The sequence below is a fragment of the Equus asinus genome, chromosome 23 (assembly GCF_041296235.1).
Source record: "Equus asinus isolate D_3611 breed Donkey chromosome 23, EquAss-T2T_v2, whole genome shotgun sequence".
NCBI lineage: Eukaryota > Metazoa > Chordata > Mammalia > Perissodactyla > Equidae > Equus > Equus asinus.
In genome coordinates this window covers 13165004-13185279 of record NC_091812.1, presented here as the reverse complement: position 1 = coordinate 13185279, position 20276 = coordinate 13165004, and the positions used below count along the sequence as shown (strand labels likewise).

At 38.0% G+C, this 20276-nt stretch overlaps 2 protein-coding genes and 1 pseudogene across 11 annotated transcripts in view; 2 read left to right on the top strand and 1 right to left on the bottom strand.

Annotated features, from left to right (window-relative positions):
- The window catches only part of LOC106845824 (uncharacterized), a 96107-nt gene that overhangs the window by 42104 nt on the left and 33727 nt on the right, over positions 1 to 20276 (top strand). The gene's annotated exons all lie outside the window — the stretch shown is intronic.
- Positions 3097 to 20276, bottom strand: part of LOC123276100 (regulator of DNA class I crossover intermediates 1-like) — a 154672-nt gene continuing 137492 nt past the window's right edge. For 5 of the 7 annotated variants that reach the window (XR_011497520.1, XR_011497510.1, XR_011497513.1 and 2 more), the window contains one exon: positions 16892 to 16946. The gene's annotated coding sequence lies outside the window, so the exon portion shown is untranslated. Of the gene's footprint in view, positions 4589 to 8401; positions 16947 to 20276 lie in introns of those variants that run through there. The other 2 variants (XR_011497508.1, XR_011497507.1) reach the window with 2 other exon arrangements.
- LOC139041740 (mitochondrial import inner membrane translocase subunit Tim17-A pseudogene) lies at positions 4584 to 8447 on the top strand (annotated as a pseudogene).

Genomic DNA, 20276 nt, shown 5'->3' with positions numbered 1-20276 from the left:
GGCTTTATTGGTGAATAACAGATATTTAAGGAAGAAATAATACTAATCCTACATAAACTCTTTTAGAAAATAGCTGGGGGAGGTGGGAGGAACAACTTCCCAACTCATAAGGCTGATATCATCTTGGTACCAAAACCATACAAAAACTACAAGAAGGGAAAAATTACAGACCAACATCCCAATATTCCTTATATGTATAAACATAGAAATTCTCAAATTGAATCTAGCAATATAAAGGAATGCAAGGGTGATTTAACATTTGAAACCAATTGATATAATTCATCATATGTAAAGAATAAAGGATACCATCTCAATAAATGCAGAAAAAAGAATTTGACGAAGTTCGACATCCATTTATGATAAAAACTCTCAGAAGGCTAGGATTGGAGGGAAATGTCCTCAACCTTTTAAAGGACATTTGTGAAAAACCTACTACCAGCTTCATACTTAATGGTGAAAAACTGAATATTTCCCTCTAAGATTAGTAACAATGTAAACATGTCCAGTTTACCACTTCTGTGCAACATTTTACTGGAGGTCCTAGCCAGTGTAATAAGGCGAGACAAGGCATACAGGTTGGAAAGGAAGATGTACTCTATTTTCAGTTGATGTTATTTTTACATAAAAGCTACCAGAACAGGGGCCAGCCCCAGGGCCTAGTGGTTAAGTTTGGCACACCCTGCTTCAGTGGCCCAGGTCCAGTTCCTGGGTGCAGACCTACACTGCTCGTTGGCAGCCATGCTGTGGCAGTGACCCACACACAGAATAGAGGAAGATTGGCATGGATGTTAGCTCAGGGCAAATCTTCCTCAAGCAAAAAGAGGAAGATTGGCAATAAATGTTAGCTCATGGGGAATCCTCCTCAGCAAAAAAAAAAAAAAAAAAACTACTAGAACAAATAAGTGAAGTTATCAAGATCTCATAAAAATCTCAACGTACAAAAATAGATTTTATTTATTAACAACTGGCAAATGAAATGGTTTTAAAGCAAGGCTAATTATACTAGCATCAAAACATATAAATTCTTAAAGATAAATTTAACAAGAAATATCAAGATCACTACACTGAACATTACAAAATATTGCTGAATGAAATTGAAGAAAAACTAACTAGAGAAATATACCAGGCTCTTGAATTAGAAGACTCAATGTTGTTGAGATATCAGTCTTCTCCAAATTGATTTATACATTCAAATAATCCCAATTAAAATCCTAACAGGCTATTCTGTAAAAAATGGAAAGTTCATTCTAAGATTTATTTGGAAATGCAAAAGAACTGGAGTGGCCAAAGCATTTTTGAAAAAGGACAACAAGAGGATTTGGCTTAAACGATTTCAAAACTTACGATAAAGTTACAGTAATCAAGACAACATAGAATTGGTAGAACAGATGTATACATGAATGAAACAGAATAGAGTCCAGAAATAGATCCATACATGTATGGCCAATCGATTCTCCACAAAGATAGAAAGTTAGTTCAGTGCGGAAAGGATAGTCTTTTCAACAAATAGTGCTAGAACAGTTGTCTGTCAGTATCAGGGGGAAATGGACCTCAATCCTTACCTCACACCATAAACAAAAAATAATTTAAAATGGATCATAGACCTAAATTTAAAAGCTAAAATCATAAAACTTGTATAAGAAGACATAGGAGGAAATCTTTGTGACTTCAGAGGAGGCAGATAATTTTTAGATAGGATTCAAAAAGCACAAACAAGAAAAGAAAAGAAAAAGATGATATATTGGAGTTCATCAAAATTAAAACAGTGTGATAACACAGCACACCCACCAGAATAGCTAAAAGGAAAAGATGGACAATACTAAGTCTTGGTGAGGTTGTGAAGCATGCTGCTGGTGGGAGTGTAAATTGGTACAAACACTTTGGAAATCATTTTGGAAGTTTCTTATAAAGTTTATTGTAATTTTCTGTGCAATCCAGTAATTTAACTACCACATATTCACTCAAGTGAAATAAAACATGCCCAACAAAGGTTTATATGCTCTTGTTCATATCAGCCTTATTCATAATTGACAAAACTGAAAACTACCCCAAATGTTACTTCAATAAGTGAATGGATAAACAGATTATGATACATCTGTACAGTTAAATACCACCCAGATATAATCAAAATGAATGACTGCTATGTCCAGTAACCTGGTAGAATTTCAAAACATTATGCTAGACAGAAGAATCTAGACACAAAACAATATGTACTATATAGTTGTCTTTATATGAAATTCTCGAAAAGCAAAACTAGTCTCTAGTGACCAAAAGCAGATAAGTTATTCACTAGGACTGGACATGAAGGAACTTTTTGGAGCTATGGAAATGCTCAATATCTTCTTTGTGGTGATGGTGCTTACACGGGTCTACACATTCTCAAAACTCATTGATTTACACACTTAAAATGAGTTTATGTTATGTATGTTATACATCAATAGGCGATTGAATTCCTGGATTACTTGGCTTCTAAGAGTTGCCCTAACATACAAAACTGTATTTTTCTAGCTATTTTCAAAGGGCAGAATAATTCTACATTTAGTAAGCAGCATTTGGTGACACCATTAGCCACTGCAAGATTCTCCTGATACTGTTATTAAAAGCCAAATTCTGAAAAGCTTTATCAGTTTACCTTTGACAGTGAATCAGTAGTCAAACTGATATGTTTATCAAGTCTTCCAGCCACTCTTTACTTTTTTCAAATTAAACTTTTTACTTTTAAATAATTCTAGATTTACATATAGTTTTAAGAAACAATAGAAAGAGATCCCATGTACTCTTTGCCCAGTTTCCCTCAATGATAACATCTTGCATGTGACTATACCACAGTAGCACAACCTGGATACTGACATTGTTGCAGTCCACCGATCTTATTTAGCGACTTCCCCAGTTTGTGTTCTATCACACGTGTGTGTGCTGTCACACGTGTAGGTTTGTATCCACCAGCACAGTCAAGATACAATGCCATCACCACAAGGATCCCTGGTATTGCTCTGTTATAACCACACCCACTTTCCTCCTGCTCCCCTCCCCCCAAACCTCTCCACCCCTGTCCTCAACCGCTGACAGCCACTAATATCTTTTCCATTTCAATAATTTCATCATTTCAAGAATGTTTAATAAATGGATTGTACAGTGTGTAACCTTTGGGGATTGGCTTTTTTCTCAGCATAATTCCCTGGAGATTCATGGTGACGTAACAATAGTTTGTTCCTTTTTACTGCTGACTAGTATTGCGTGGTACTGGATGTACCATTGTTTGTTTAACTGTTCACCCATTGAAGGCCATCTGGGTTGTTTGCAGTTTTAACTTCTAGAAAGTTATTTTCAAATAGCTTGATTTCATCATTACATGACAAAACTTCTAACAACTAAATTATGTTTCCCCCCAAAATTTAAGCACTTTAGAGAATTCTCAAATTTTGCAATATTACTTACCTCTTTGTATACTGTCTGAAGTACTTTCAGATCTTTTTCCTGAGTCTGTTTAACCATAAGGACGTTTGCTTGAGGAAGTTCTATCTTTTCAAGTACAGTGGAGTTTCACTTATGTAGCACCGAGGTCTATCTTGGGTTAGATTTGCTCACAACTGAGAACCTGACTTTTGATGGACATTTTATAGTTTGCAGGTAATGATAAATGCAGTCAGCATCCTGCGTAGCTTCTAATTAGAGTCCAGGGGAAAATGCATCCAGTAGCATTTAGGAGAAAGGGACAGAACACCATTTTATCGTGGAAAAGGGCGATTCCTCGGGCACCGCCCGTCAGTTAGATATTCACCTTAAGAGCGCCTTACAATTTGTTGGGCAAAGGTTTGGTTCTTCATTCCCTTTGCAAGCAGACTGAGAGCTTTTGGTCTAATTTTTCAGCTTCAGAGGTTCCAGGCAAGATCAGACGAGTCAATTCTGAAATGTAAATTTGTCAGCAGTCTTTTTCTTAATTTTTAGTTCGTGAACTCTCATTCTCAGGAGCCCTTGTGAAACTGTATTATACATTCATCTACTGATTGGTTTTGTGATTTTTAAATCCTCTCTTCTGCCGTAGCTAAGATTTTGTCACTGTAAGCTTTCTCATACAGCAGTCAGCATCAGAAAGAAGGCTGTAAAAATCGCAGGAAAGCTGCTATTACTGAGGCAAGTGTTTAATGAATACACTAGACTTTAATTGTCTCTTGCTGGTTTGTCCAGTTACCTGTGGAACTAGGCAGATTCTGTGCACAGCTTTCTGCTGTCTGCCTGTGTCTCCAAAACAACCATTCAGCTATCTTTCCTTTTTCCGTTCAGCAAACAGTGGAGAAAGGGCCAGGAAACTCCTCTTTCTCTGCCATTTGTCTAAGACCTTGCCTCTGACTTGCCCGCTCAGATCCAGTTTCCTCGGTGCCTGAGTTACTGAGGAGGTGCCACCCCCCAACGCCCTTCATTCCCTTTGCCTTTTAATGAGCAGGTTATTTATGCGGAATGGATTTTCAAAGAGAGCTCTCAGCGGTATTTACAACTTCTTCAAAGCTTTTTTTTTAAAAGCATGTTGCAGTTGATCAGTTTTTAAATACAGTTGTTTCAGACCCAATAGCCTATGGGAGTGGAGAGGCTGAAAAGAAAAACAAATCCGAGGCATTAAGAACCTGAGAGAGTATAACATGGTGGCTGCTGCTGCCTGGAAAGACTCATTCTTTGTCCATCTTCACGATAGACCCAGAATCCCTCTCCTCCTGTCCCTTCTCCTGCTTGCGTCCTGGTCTCGGCCACTGTTGTCTTGCCCCTGGATTACTACGGAAGCCTCCTGCCCGGCTCCCTGCTTCAGCCCTGGCCCCCGCACCCTCCCCACCACCGTGTTCTCCACAAAACAGCCACAGTGACCCTTTACAACTGGAAGCCAGACCACACTGCTCTTCCATTCACTCTGCAATGGCTTCCCACGTCACTGAGAATAAAAACCGCACCCTAGAAAGTGCTGCACCCTCTGAGCACCCCGACACACACCTCTCTGAGCTGCCCTCCCAACGCTGTCTCCCTCGCTCCCTCCACTGCAGCCTCAGTTTTGGCTGTTCTTGCAGAGGCGGAGCCGGCTTCCCTCTTTGGCTTTCCTACCTGCCTGGACAGCTGTCCCTTCAGAGACCTGCAGGGAGCACCCTCTTGCTTCTCTGCTCCCTCATCACCTGAGCATCGGGTGCTTAGTTGAGAGCCCTGTAAGGTAGCAAACTATGCACCCAACTCCTGCACTACTCACTCTGCTTTAATTTTCTTTTTAGTATTTATATTACTATGTTGACATTTAATGTCTAAATATACACATTTAATGTTTTATATGGTTATCTGTTAGTTTTCTGTGTGCCCATCTAGAATGTAAGCTCCAGGAGAGCAGTGACCTTTTCTGTTAGTGCTGTGACACCATAGACTAGAACAGTGCCTGGAGCCTCGAGGTCCTGTAGTAAATATTTCTTGGGTAAATTAGTTAATTACCCAATCTGTATCACCTTTATTTTATCTTGCATTACCACAAGTGGCAGAATAAGTTGAGAGCAGAGGAATCAGGGAATACTAAAGCTATTTAATAAGCGTTACATTAGTTTGGTAAATAAATTGGTTTTGACAGGTTATTATTATTATTAATCTAACAGTTTCTGAGAATGAATGTTAAACTCTATCATTATGATTATGAAGTTGTCAGTTTTTCTTTGACATCCTGCAGTGTTGCCTTCCATAGCTTGAAGTATATTCAATCAGGCATTTACAAGATTAGAACTATTATATTTTTGTGATGAAATGAACCCTTTATTATTAAGTACCCTTAATCCTTAATAACTATCTTTGCCTTAAAATCCATTATGTCTACTATTGTGTAGTTTCACCAGTTTTCTTTTTGTTAATATTTGTTTGTTATATCTTTTTTCTTCATAAATATTGCAACTGTCTGCATCCATATGATTATGTGTCTTCTCAAGAGCATATATGGTGTTTTTTCCCACCATTCTAACCAGCTGTCTCTTCAAGTCACAGCTTGTTTACATTTATGCACATTCACACTAGTTTTTTGTTCATAATTTCTTGTTTCATCTTTTTCTATTTTCTGAGCTCATGTTCATAGATATACGAATATGTAAGAAGAAATATACATATTCTGTATCCTTAGAAGCTTTTCTGCAAGAGTATTCGTAGTAGAGTCTCCCAAGCTTTATCTGAAAATTTATTTTTCTGTCACTCTTAAATCATGGTAACCTAGACATAGACATCTAGACTGACGCTTCTTTTGTCCCCGTACTTTCAAAGTATTATTCCAGGGTCTTCTGAACGGTCTGCCACCATGGGGGTTCTTTCCTTTTGAAGTGGTCTTTGCCGTCTTTGGATGCTTTAAGCTCTGGTCCTTTTCTTTAGGATTCTGTAGTTTCACAGTGACATCCCTAGATGCAAATTTAATTTTATTTATCCTGCTAAGGAGTAAATGTTCTTTCTAAATATGGAGAGTGTTGTTTTTCATCAGTTATGAAAAACTCCCAGACACTGTGTCTTCTAATATTGTCCCTCCTCAAGCTCTCCGGCTTCTGTCTTTCTGGCATTCCAGTGACGTGCCTGTTGACCTCTGCCCTCTCTGTCTCTTACGTCATCTTTCTTAGTGTCATGTTCTGGGGAATTTTCTCAGATCCTTCCTCCAGTTCTCTAAGTTTCTTCACGAGGTCTAATCTGCTGATTAGCACATCTATGAAGGGTTTTTTTCTATGACTATATATATTTTTTGATGTTATATTTGATTCTTTTTCAAATCTGAATATTTTTATAGTGTTTTATTTTTGCGTATTTTAGATATTTAAATCATTGAGTCATGCTTAATTTTTTGCTTCTAGGTGATAGTTTGACAGTCTAAAGTTTTTGCAACTCTGATTCTATTTGTTGTTGTCTGCTGTTATCATCTACTGGCAATTGATCACAGTAGACTGTTTCCTTATGTGTTCTGTGTAATTGTAACGTAAGTTCATTTTCAGCACAGTTTTATCTGTGGCAGCCCTGTATAGCCTGAGTTAAGAGCTTGTCGTTCCAAAGATGTTTTTGCATTTGCTTCTGTTAGATACTGCAGGACTGTCACCAGCCTGCAGGCTGGCCCCGTAAAAGGGCACCTAGAGTGGTTGCCCTGTGCCCTGTACTTTAGGTGGGGGCCCGTGGGGTGGCTGTACATTCCTCCTCTTTTCCAAACGTTATTACAAATAAATTTAGAAATTTCTGTCTTCCTAGTATCCCAGGGGGCCCATTGAAGATAACGACAGTGAGCCCTCTTTTCATATGTAATGATCTTGGTTAACTCCACACTGGTTGAGTTGCCCTTCTACTAGGTTAACTGTCCTAGGACATATTTTTGTGTTAACGCCCCTAATTGGACATTCCTAGATTATTCATCGTACACTAAGAAACCTCAATCGGATATGATATTTGGCCTATGGATATAAATGCTCAAAATAGTTAAATATATATAGTTATATATATATATGTGTGTATATATATTCACAAGACATACACACACACAAGCACATAATATATAGTGTTTCAACCTCAGTTTACACCAAAACAGACACGTCTTCTCATGTCTCTCTGCCAGTGGGTGGATTTTTCTTTTCATACACCTTATCATCAGGTACACTATCCTTGTGCGTACATAAAAATCCAGTCTCCTACAAGACTATATGAACTGGCCCTTAAGTACTTCTCTGGCCTCATCTGCTACCACTGCATTTCTCTTACTTCCATGCATCAATCGACTTAGTCTTCTTTCTGTTTCTCAAATATGTCAAGATTGAGAAACCCTGCTGTTTTGCAGCAACAGGATATCGCTGTTCCCTCCCAAAGAATGTCCTTCCACTGTTGTCGCATAGATCTAGCCCCTTTTTGTCATTCAGACCTTACTTCTCGGCTGCCGGAGCCAAGATGGAGGAGTATGCATGGGAGCCATGCCCCTGGCAAATTGTGGATGACTGTGGGGGGGGAGGGGGCCTTTACGATAGGTACTATAGGTGGTGGTATCTTTCAAGAAATCAAAGGCTTTTGCAATTCTCCAGTGGGAGTAAACCACAGACTGCACACGAGTTTGACAGCTGCTAAAACCAGGGCTCCGCAGCTGGGAGGGAGCTTTGCAGTTTGGGGAGCTTTCCATGATTGACTCCAGTATGGTTCAGGTCAGAGGGAAGGAAGACCCCCTGGAACTCCATCACAAGTGGTGCCTTAACAGGAGCCATCCTGGCCAGGAGAAATGGACCAGTGGCCATGGTCGGGTCAGCCGCGATGGGTGGCATTCTCCTAGCTTTAACTGAAGGAGCTGGTATCTTGTTGACAAGATTTGCCTCTGCACAATTTCCCAGTGGTCCTCAGTTTGCTGAAAACCCCTCCCAGTTGCCTTCAGCCCAATTACCGTCCTCACCTTTTGGAGACTACCAACAATATCAATAGGACTTCTTTCCCAGGACTTCTTCAACAGAATTGAGCTGCAGTTCAAGAAAGGATTTCAGAAGATCGAGTTACAGTCTATTTTTAAAACCATAGCTGGGACAGCTGTCGCCCAACAGGATATGAAGGGACATTTAGCACATTTTTCTATTTAAAGGAACATGGAAGGGGGGTGTTAAGAGATAATACATTTATTTATTCACACTTGGATTGCATTTGTAAGCAAAGTAAGTGTCTTATATCTTTAAAGGAAATATAATAAGTGCTTAGGAGATACAGGACCACAGGGCAGACAACAGGGAAAGATGCATGTCATTCCTTGAGGACCTCACTGCCTGAATTTGCATGTTCTGTTAGTCAGACAACAAAAACTCCTGGAACTTGCGCTTTCTTTTAAGATAAGTTGCAGAGTTCTACTTTTCATCCTCACACACTTTAAATAATGCTTTGAAATAATAATAATAATGCTTTAAATGAGTGCTTTGAAAATGGCACATTTTGTAGTTAGACTCCCCCCTCACTCAAGGGAGATCGTGTATGAGAAGAACTGTCCCGAGTCCACATGGATCCTTCCGTGGTGCATACTTTCTGGATTGACAGCTAGGGCGGAACACGCACTCTTCACTTTGGAAGTAAAATACCCTGTGTCTTGGTTTTAAGGATGTCAGATACAAAACTCTCTGTACCTTTGAGGCCACTGTGTCTTCATTCTTCACCATCGGAGCCGTCAGCAGACACAACTTCCTTCCGGTAGACCCATGTCTACATGAGAAGAATTCACAGAGGGTGGGGGAGCACTGGAGGTTTGATGTTTACTGGGTGCTTGAATAAAATGTTTTTTAAAAAAAAAACACAATCGTACTTCTCTGCAAGACCTGGCTACATAGGGCTCAGTGTAAAAGGAACGTGCAAGGCCTCTTATTAAAAGTTTCAGGAAGTGACAGCAGAGCATTAAACCATGTGTCAGCTCTTCTAAGTGTGGGGTTCTGTGCAGTCATACGTGTCACATCCTCATGAAGCTGGCTCTCCTTTCCCTGAGTAGCTAGTCAAATGCCTGATTCCACTTAATTTTTCTCTGTCTTATCACTCTGGAATTTTTTTCTTCATGTCAACTACCACTACCTGAAATTATTTATTTGCTTCCTTATTTACTAGCTATCTTCAACTGCTAGAATATAAACTGTGCAGACAGAAACTTCTGTATTGTTCACTGCTCTAGCACCTAGAATGGTACCTGGCTCAAAAAATATTTTGTTTCAATGGGTAAATAATTTAGTCCATTATTTCCAGTGTTACAAATAGCAACCTATTTTAAGGCCAAAGATATGTCAGAATAGCTTAACACTATCCCTAGAGCCAGAAAATCTCAAACAACATATGTATTTAATAGATTTAAAAGTAAACCCCAAATCACAGTTTTAAAAGATTAGCTTGGAAGTAAGAAAAATATTCTTCCCATTCAGATGCTTAAAGATGGATTCTGGGACCAAAAGAAAAAAAAGACCTTAAATGTTTATAGTTTTGTTCATTCTATTACAAAATGATATTTGGTGATGTTTATTAGAAAAAATATATTAGCGTAATCTAGGTTTCCAAGAATTTATGAAGACAGATTTTGCTTATTTTTTTGAATACCAATTTTATTTTATTCTCAGTGTTCAAGTAAAGCTCAAACTATCATATGGACTTAAGCAGGTTTTATTACCTTGAAAAAGTCAGTGATATTGATATTTATCATTAACATATTCTCTTGCCACTGGGTTTCACATACCCTTGATCCAAGGACAGGCCATCCACTATGGTCAGATAACTTAGTGCTAAGTCTCATAAAGAAATGCATTTGAATTCATTTCAGTGTGGTTTCCCTATACTTCTATTTTTTACAACTTCATCAAAAAGTACTTTAAAGTATTTTTTATGAATGTGTAAATTCTCTGGCCTAAAATTACTTTAAATCATTTCTGATTTGTTGTTTGATTAATCTACATTTTTAACTAAGCTTTTGTTAACTGATAGCACTTGAGAAATAGATTAGTAACAGCGGCAATGCTACTGATTAAAAATGTGGCAGTCCATTGCCCGCTCTATTTCTTATTGCATTTTCTTTTCAAATTTACGATGTAAAGCTTACATCAGTTTTAAAATGCTGCTCTAGCTGTTTAGAATTTTACAAGGATGTAACAGGCCAAGTATAGGGGCTTTAATGAAGTACTTGCTATTATACCTATGACAGCTCTTATACCTGTGACAGTTAATATTGCCTCAGGCCTGTGAAATGCAAAGCCATCTTCTGATCATGATCTTGGAGTTTTATCTGTGTATCTGTGTAACCTAGTACTTACCATCTTTTTAAATTGTTTATTTATTTTTTTAATTGAACATCCATTGCTTTGATACAGTCATTGTTACCTCTTTGAATTAACGGGCTTTAACAATAAAGAATTTTCTTTCTGTTTGTTACTCAGCTCTTTATATTTCCTAAAGGTGTAGTTTTGTTGAAATAACCTATCAATGGGGCTTCTGGCTAGTTGTGTTCAATGAATAAATGATAGAATGTTCTAGTGGTAAGTGCCCTTAAAGATGATTGAGTCTAATGGCTGTGCACTTCTCCAGCCATTCTTCCACCACACCTTGTCCTGGCAGACATTACTAATTGATTACTGTCTCCTTTCCTAATGGGTTTCCAAGCAGCCTGAGAATCTTCCTCAACACAATATTGATTTTGTACAAACTAGTAAGTCCTAGATTCTTGTCCTGTCCTCTCATTATACAGATGAGGAAACCAAATCCCAGACATTTTAAATGATTTGCTAAAGCTTACAAGACCAATTAATTAATGGCTGAGCTGGGACAAGAAAATAAGTCAGCTGACTCCCAATTAAATCCTCTTGCTCCCAGCACTGGTACCTTTGGTGAATTTTTCTGCTCTAGTAATCTTTTCCTTCAGCTGCCTTTTAAATAATCTTAAAATGGACTATTACCAATTTTGAATCTTACCTCTGTGCCAGGGGAAATTAGGCTAGGCCACCAAGTTGGCCCTCTCAAGTAGATTGTCATCATCTCTGGGGGAGCTTCTCTGTTTGTTTCTGACTCTGCTACCCATGGCAGCCCCAGTTCTTCCAAGCCTGCCCCCCTTGGAAATAGCCCTGCGAAATCTTACTCAGCATACTTTGCATTCCAATTTATACCATTCCCAGAAGAGATTTTAGCCACGAATATTTCTTCTGTTTACAAATTTCATTCAAAGCATGTCAGTACCAACTACCTTTCTGCAAAAATGCCAAGGATTTGAAGATGGATGCCTGGGTAGGGAAGCTCAATGGCAGTTTTAGAGTTGCCCTGATTTTTGTCATGTCCTAAGAAGATTGGAATAGGTCCAACTAAATATTACAATAAATACTGTATATAAGTTTTCTCAGCAAGGATCTGTTTTTCATGGAACCACAGAAAAAGCTGGGCATCAATCTTCATTATGTATTTTGTATGTATCAGCTGCTCCACTGCACATTGGGAACAAATTCATACTCTAAGGATTCTGACAGTTTACAAATTATGCTGTTATAAATTTGATTCTCTCTGGACCAATGAGCTGAAAGTTCTACCAAGTTTCTTTCTGAGTCATGTGAACTCATGATTCAACCAACCCGCCTCAGTTGTCAGACTTGAGTGCTGTGAAGATATTATCTGTCTTGGTCTCTGAGCATGTTTTTGTATAATAGGCCTTACTTTAAAATCACTCAGTTGCTGCATTTCACTGAGATGCATTTTCCACCTTTTGAATTGCTATTAGTTGTACAGACCAATTTGTAGCCTTGATTTTTCCAATCTTTTTGACCCAGCTGCTAGCTAAACTTCAGATTTTTTTTGAGCTGTCATACTTGTTTCCTTTCTTTGGTTTACTCTGCCAGCGGCAGTGGAAGTGAAGCTTATTTTTACTGTAATTTTAGAGATGACTCTGGATCAGTCCCTATAAAAGTGTACCGTGGGGGTGCTAATGTTCAAAATTAAAGAACATTAATTTTCTTGAATTTTGAAATTAAAGTTAATTTTGAAATTTAAAAACATCATTGCAATTCTCCAGGTGGTTGTGCCTTTCCTGAGGTGGGAATGGGGAGTAGGGATGTTGCGATTGCATATAATTTGAAGACAGGCAGTACCTTTGTTTCATTACCCTGATTTATTTTGGGGACCATTTATAAAGTATTTTAAGCTTCATTTAGTGCTAAAGGAGTATGAGAGGTTTTTATGGTTATACAGAGGTGTTATGGGAAATGTACTGAGCGCTCAGGAAAGCCCAGAATGGAGCTGATGTATCTCGTGAGTCTCTCCTCTGCCTTCGCGCTAGCCTGGGGTGGGGGGTCCTGGGAGGTGTATGTATGTGCCTTGCAAGGAGGCTGAACACAGAAGGCTGGAGGGTCTACGCAGGAGAGAAGCACCAGCTTTACAGTTAGAAGTTAAAGGACTCTTCTTATATATGATAGGGATGTTATAAATTTTTGATGAATCAAAAGTTGCTTGGGAATATAGATTTTAATTTACTATTAAGGTGTCACCTTTTGTTTTCAGTTTCTTCTTCAGGTTATGTAACAAAGAACCCTAAACCTTTGCAGCTTCAAACAATAAACACTTATTGTGCCATACAGTTTCTATGGATCAGGAATCCAGAAACAACTTAGCTGAGACGTTCTGGTTCAGTGTCACTCAGAGATTGCTGTCATTTGAAGGCTTGACTGCAGCTGGCCAGTCAATGCTGGTTGTCAGTCAGGCTGTATTTTCTCTTCCTGTGGAGCTCCCTATTAAGCTGCTTGAGTGTCCTCATGACATGGCAGCTGGTTTCCAGAGTGAGTGATGTGGGAGAGGCAGGCAGAAGTCATAATAGCTTTTATTAACTAGCTTCAGAAGTCATGCTCCATCATTCCACAATAATAGTTACATAGGTTATTCAGTGGGAGCTACACAAGGGCATGAGTAGCATGAGGTGGGATCATTGAGGGACATCCTGCAGGCTGCCTCCCACAGCTCTGAATAAAAATCATGTTTGAGGTAGATTTTAATGAAAACGATAGCTTTTATATTCATATGGATGGGATGTGTAGGTTGACTCATGACTGGTTTTCAGTGTTTGTGTATATCTGTGTTTACTGTAACTGGCCTATAACATGTATTCATTAACTTCTATTTTAAAGCACACTTGTATCTTGGACCATGATTAGATTATCTGATGGTATTTATCATTCTTACAGAATAAAAGCTACCAACATGAGACAACAAAAATTAGGGTTGCTGTTGTCTTCATCATCTTTGTGAAACCCACTGAAATATTTAGCTACTTTAGAAGAGATGGGTTATTGGAGTAGCTCCTCGTTTTGTGTCGAATCACCACTTACAATATTTTTCACAATTGCTGTTGCTTATGAAAAGAGAAAACCATTTTCTGCTACAGAACCACAATATAAATGAGAAAATATTGAGCTGAAATGGGAAAATAACATTATAAATATAGCTCAGGAAATGCAAGTCAGAAATCCAAAATAAGTTCAGCGTATGCTGAAAATGTTAGCATTTTCAATGTATTTAAAGATAATTATATTGCAAACATAATACAATTTTTACCATTGTTTCCCAGTTGAAAGGCTTAGGGATGCTTACTTTAAGTCACTAGAAGAGATGTGTGTTGTTGTTTTGTTGGCATCAGAACTTATACAAATAATAAAATGAATAGTTTTCACTATTCATTACTTACTATTATTTCCCCTAGGCAGGTTACCAAATAGCACTTTTTAGGTTATTATTTTTTAAGTTTTTTTAAGTGAGCAAACAAAGCACTCTTCTGCACTGATGTTGAGAGTAAAACAAGACATCTTTCTAAATGGAAATTTGTAGACATGTGTCAAGAGGCTTAATAATGTCCACACATTATAGGTAACGAGCAACCCTACTTCTAGAATTGTGTTATAAGGAGATAATTGGAGAGGAAGTCGAAGATATATATGTTCATGGCAGCAATAGTATTATTAAAAATATTGGAATAATAATCAGTAGGCAAATGACAAAATAAATGACACTGTGTTCTCATTATGTTAGCACACAGGCTAAACTGTTATAACTGAAAGACCAACCTCAACAGAGAAGTTTATTTCAATAAATTTCAGTATTTCAGAGGTACTAACCCTGTGGCTGTGCACCAGAAGATGATCAGGGAGCTAGGTCTCCACTCTCTTTCTCTGTTAATTTGAAGACTATACTCTTTACGTAGTTTCAGCCAACTCACCATCACCAAGACCTTGTGCCAGACTATGGAAATGGGGAAAAAGGAAAAAGAAGGCAAGCAGCTTTCCTTTAAGAAAATGACCTAGAAGTGAAATACCTTATTTCTGCTCACATTCTAATGGCCAAAACTTAATCACAAGGTCACACTCAGGTAAAGTTAGGACGTCAAGGGCTATACCCTGAATTGTGAGAGTGAATGAAATATGAAAGTGGCCATACATAACCTTTAAATATTATCTTAAGTGAAAGAAGCCACTTTTAAAAGGCCACATACAATATGATTCCATTTCTATAAAGTGTCCATAATAAGCAAATCCATAGACACAGAAAGTGGATTAGTGGTTGTCAGGGGCTAGGGGAAGGAAGGACTGGGAAGTGACTGCTAACGGGGATGGAGTTTCTTTTTGGAGTGATGAAAATGTTCTAAAATTAGATAGTGGTAGTGGTTGCACAACTCTGTGAATGTACTAAAAATCACTGAATTATATACTTTAAAATGATGAATTTTATGGCATGAGAATTATATTTCAGTAAAGCTGTTATTAAAGAGAAAAATGTTCCAGTGCAAAAAAGGACAACAAGGAAACTTTCCTTTCACAACCCTTGCATGGACAGAGGGGAAATGCCCTACCCCAGGAATTTAAAACCAGAAGTCAGCCCTTACATGGGCTTCAGCCTGAATTCATGCCACCTATGTCCGTAAAAATCTCCAGCTGAAGACTTTTTCTAAAGTGGTTCCAGTTCTACAGCAGCCCCTGGGTGTCTAAAATTCCAGGAAAACGAGCAGTTCACAGTCCAAATCACAAAAAATACAAAGGTACTAGGGCACCATGAACAAAAATCAAGTCAATAAAACACAAGATAGCAGTAATGGCCCTGCAGAGATTTCAGGTGTGGGGTTTGTTAGACAAATATAGAATAACCGTGGTTGATATATTTTAAAAATAAAAGAGGATTTTGAAAATGCAAGCAAGGAGTAGCAGATTTTTTAAATAATTATCAAATTCTAGAAAAGAAATATATGATAAATTAAGTTTAAAATTTGGTTCTATAGATTTATCAGCAGATTTGACTTACAGTTAATGTACTGGAGGACAGATATGAGCATGTTATCCTGAACAAAGTCTAAAGAAACACAAAGACAAAGAATATGAGAGATCAGGATATAAGAGAGGTTAGGATAAGAAGTTTGGTATACTTCAAATCAGAGTTCTATAAGGAGAAAATAGAGGGAATGGGGAAGAGGCAGTATTTGAAGATCTGATAACTGAAAATATTCTAGAATATTTGAATCCACAGCTTTAAGAAGCCCTAAGCGTCCCAAGCAGCATAAGTAAGACGATATCCACCCTAAACACATTGGTGTGAAACTGCGTAACAACAAAGAGAGGGAGAAAATCATAGAAGCAGTTTAAAAGGGTGGAAGAAGAAATCATCTTCAAGGCAAGAGCAATTAGACCTACAGCTTATTTCTCAACAGAATCCAGAAGAGAATTGAATTATATCCTCAATATGCTGAGAGAAAATACACATCAATTTATAATTCTATACCCAGTGAAAATATCTTTCAAGAATGAGAGTAAAATTCTGTCAGTTGCTCAAAAGTTCTCTGAATCTCACAATGCAACAGAAAAGGTACTTTCTTCAAGTAGTTGCAACAGAGAGCATACTCAAAGGAAGTCTCTCTCTGAAAATGAAGAGAGGATTTTACAGAGGAAAAGAGACAAAAGTGGCCAAGCGCCAGCTGCAGGGTTGGTGGGTGTTGGTCAGACAGGTGTTGCAATCTTGCAGAAATGAGTTTTTTCCTTGCAGTTTGGCTGTTGCAGGCCATCACCTCCTTTTCTAGGAGCTGTTGGCTCAAAGGAGGAATTTAGAGGGAGTGGGTTAGTTTCTCAGTACCAGAGAACAAGGCAGTAGGTGTAAGTTCAGAGCAGAAAATGTTTACGGTTCTCCACAGTCCCTCCTCTTGAACAAAGCACACAAGAGTCCTATACCTGCCAACCTGAATGGGCCCATTGAGATAAAAGGAAAGTTATTAGAATGGGGGTCGATTTTAGGGTTAAAGTTTCTTTTTGCTTCTGTTCTGAGATAATGTTCTGAGATCATTTGTTTTGAAAGTATATTGCTGCTTAGCTGAATGACCCTAAGAAATTACAGTAGTCCCCCCCTCATCCATGGTTTCAGTTACCTGTGATCAACTGTGGTCCAAAATGGTTTCAGTTTCCATGGTTTCAGTTACCTGCAATCAACTGTGATCCAAAAATATTAAATGGAAAATTCTAGAAATAAACAATTCATAAGTTTTAAAGCGTGTGCTGTTCTGAGTAACGTGATAAAATCTCACACCACCCTGCTCCATCCTGTCCAGGACATGAATCATCCCTTTGTCTAGCCTATCCATTCTGTGTACACTACCTGCCTGATAGTCACTTAGTAATTGTCTTGGTTATCAGAACAACTGTCGTGGTATCACAGTGCTTGTGTTCAAGTAACCCTTACTTTACTTCATAATGGTCCCAAAACGCAAGAGTGGCGATGCCGGCAATTTGGATATGCCAAAGAGAAGCCATAAAGTGCTTCCTCTAAGTGAAAAGGTGAAAGTTCTCGACTTAATAAGGAAAGAAAAAAAATCATATGCTGAGGTTGCTAAGATCTACAGTAACTTCTATTACCAGTATATTGTTATAATTGTTCTATTTTATTATTAGTTATTGTTGTTAACCTCTTTCTGTGCCTAATTTATAAATTAAACTTTATCATAGGTATGCATGTACAGGAAGAAACAGTATATATAGGGCTCGGTACTATCCACGGTTTCAGGCATCCACTGGGGGTCTTGGAAGGGATCACCTGTGGCTAAGGGGGATACATTTAATGAGAGGGATTCCTACCAAGAGGCAGAGCAGGTGAATGAACAACCTTTGGAGGATTGTTCAGAGCCAAGACTGGGTTTCTGTCAGGAATATCCAGAAGCAGCAGCCCCAGCCCCCTCCACCCACGGCAGAGTCCATCCCAGAAGTCAGGACCAGCTAGTCCACGCAGAAGATAGTTTGGTTGGCTTCACATCAGAAAGGTTCTGAGAGGGTGTACATGCAGCAGTCATCTCTAAGGACTGTACACGAACCCCCAGTGGGATGCTAAGACGGAGGCAAAGTTGTCTTGGCTGTTTAGGTCCTTTCAATTCCCTATGAATTTTAGAATTAGCTTGTCAATTACCAAAAGCCTACTGGGATTTTGATTGGGTTTGTGTTGACTCTACAGATCAATTTGGGAAAAATTGATATCTTTAGCAATAAACCCATAAACATGGTATATCTCTGCATTATTTAGTCTAATATTTCTCTGCAATGTTTTGTAGTTTTTAGTGTACAGATCTTGCACATCTTCTGTCAAATTTATTCCTAAATATTTTATATTTTTGTTGCTATTTGTTAATGGAATTTTTCTTAATTGCCGGCGGTTTGTTTTAGTATGTAGAAATACAATATATTTTCATATACTGATCTCAAAAAAGGCAACCTTGCTAAATTCACTTATTTTAGTAACTTTTTTTGTTGTTGATTCCTTTGGATTTTCTACATACATAACCATGTTATTTGCCAACTGCAAAACTTTTAATAGACAATATAGTTGTATATCTTTATGACCCAAGGAAAGTGAAGGGTTTTTTTAAACCAGTTAAAGAAAATGCAGACCATAAAGGAAATTATAAATATATTTGACAAGTTAAATTTCATAATTTTGATTCATGAAAAGATAAAGAAGTTAAAAAAGAAGCCCCACACTGATAGAAGATATTTACAGTAAATCTACCTGGCAAAGGCTTAGTATCTAAATTGCGCTGCCCAGTAGGATAGCCACAAGCCACTGTGGCTTTGAGCACTTGAAATGTGGCTTGTCTCAGTTGAGATGTACTGTAAATGTAAAATACACACCATATTTCAAAGACTTAGTACCAAAAAAAAAGAACGTACAATATCTTCTTAAGAATTTTTATATTGAAAACATGTTGAAATCAAAATATTTTCAGTTAAATTGAAAAACATGACTAAAATTGATTTCATTTGTTTCCTTTCACTTTTTTAATGTGGCTGCTAGAAAATTTTTAATTATATATGTCTCACATAAAAGCAGATACTCAAATGGCCGATAAATATATGAAAAAGGGGCTCACACTCTTAATCAAGAAAGTGCCGATTTAAACTATAATAGAGTACCATCTTTATCTACCAGATTAGCAGATATTTAAAAAAAAAAACTGGCTAGGCTGCAGTGCACAGTCCTCTCCCGCCCACTGGTGCTGAGAATCTAAACTGGTACCGCTACTTAGGACACAGTTTGTGTTGTCTGTAAAGCTGACTGCACATACCTACCATCCAACACTTCCACTTCCCTATATTTAATAGAGGAACTCTTCTATACATGCACCAGGAGACATGTTAAAAATTTGTTCATAGCAGCATTATATGTAATTTTTAGAAACTGGAAACGAATGGCTAAACTGGTATATTCATACAAGTATATACAAAGTATATACCTTTTTCAGCTGAAAATGAACTACAGCTAAGGCATCACTGTGAATAAATCCCAAAAGCACATTAAAGAATGAAGCAAGTCAGAAAAGAAAGCATACAATATTCCATTATATTAAATTCAAAATCAGGCACAATCAAGCTACTGATTTTTTAGGAGTATGTGTATAAATAGTATCATAATAGAGAAAGACAAGGGCATAATTAACACAAAATTAACGATGGTGATTATCTGTGGGGCCAAGGGAGGGGATACAATCAGGAAGTGGCCCGCAGACAGCTTCTAAAGTCTGATAATGATGTCATTCTTAACCTGGTTGGTGAGTAAATCGGTGATTATCTTATTGTTCTTTAAAGTGTACATAAATATTTTCTAAAACTCTTTGTATGATAAATTTTAACAAATTAACACAGGCTGTAAGACAACTATAATATGAACCTAATTTTATTTGCACACACACACAAAAACTAGATTGTTAAATATGTATGGGAAAATAACTCTAAGTACACCAAAATCTTTATTTCATGATGATGGGATCCATGTGGATAAGTGGTTGGAGTTTGGAAATTGAGGGTGCAGGGCAGCTTTGAGCGTTGAGCTACTTTCTAATAGAGTCAGCATTCTGTTAATTGTGCTTATCAAAGATATAAGCAGGATTATATCACTAGAGACCTAAACAGGCAAGTTCGAGTATTTTTAGGGAAGTTTTAGATGGTTCCTAATTCTTTTGCACATGTAGAGAGTCATGATTAGTCATTTCAATGTGCATAAATCTCCTAGAAGTGGAATACTTTTTGTATATATACAGCAGCAAGTATGTTTAATAGAGTATTATTTGGGGTCAGCCCCGTGGCCAAGTGGTTAAGTTCGCGCGCTCCACTTCCCGCGGCCCAGGGTTTCACTGGTTCAGATTCTGGGCGCGGACATGGTACCACTCGTCAGGCCACGTTGAGGCGGCGTCCCACATGCCACACCTAGAAGGACCTACAACTAGAAATACACAACTATGTGCTGGGGGGATTTGGGGAGAAAAAAGCAGGGAAAAA